Genomic DNA, 738 nt, shown 5'->3' with positions numbered 1-738 from the left:
ATAGCTTAGTAATCATCTTCACTTACAGTCGCTCCTATGATGTTATTTTTAATTTTTAAAACTTAAAAAATTAATGCAGGCTTTTGGGGACTGCACTCCACATCCTTACATTCACAACAGATTATGAAACCATTTGGTGTATGGAAGGAGAGGAAATGTTCCCCACGACCTGTCTTCCTCACACACTGCATGACTTAGCCCTTTCTCTCCAGATTCATTTTCAATTATAGAACAAGTGCACTTTTATTCTACATGGCTGAGTTGCAAAAGACAAGACATGGACTGATAAAGCAGAGGAGAACAAACAGTGAAAGATGAATAATATACCCAAGAGCATTTTGACTTGTGCTTTGATGAGATGTAAATGGTGGGGGGGAAGACATTCTCAGTATTCATATTTGATAATTTTTTGAAAGTATTCATATTTGCATGTGCAAATAGTCACATGCTAAATGTGAATTAAGAAAAGAGAGCAGCACTCACAGAAGAGAGCCAAAATGTCTGCAAAGAAAAGTAAAGTCAAAAGAAGCCAACTCTATTTCAACTAAGTATCCCGGGTCATAAATTATTTCCAAGGAGATTTTTCTAACTGACACATTGGACTTGGAACCTATGCACCTTTTCCCACCTTCTTCTCACTGTGAAAAGGGGCTGGAGGTGGTGCAGTGTGAAGAGTTCAGGCTTTGAATCAAGATGGAATTGAGCCTACATTCTGACTCTGTCGTGCTGTTGGTGAGC

Source organism: Gorilla gorilla, chromosome 1 (assembly GCF_029281585.2).
Source record: "Gorilla gorilla gorilla isolate KB3781 chromosome 1, NHGRI_mGorGor1-v2.1_pri, whole genome shotgun sequence".
Classification (NCBI taxonomy): Eukaryota; Metazoa; Chordata; class Mammalia; order Primates; family Hominidae; genus Gorilla; species Gorilla gorilla.
This window is presented reverse-complemented; position numbering follows the sequence as displayed.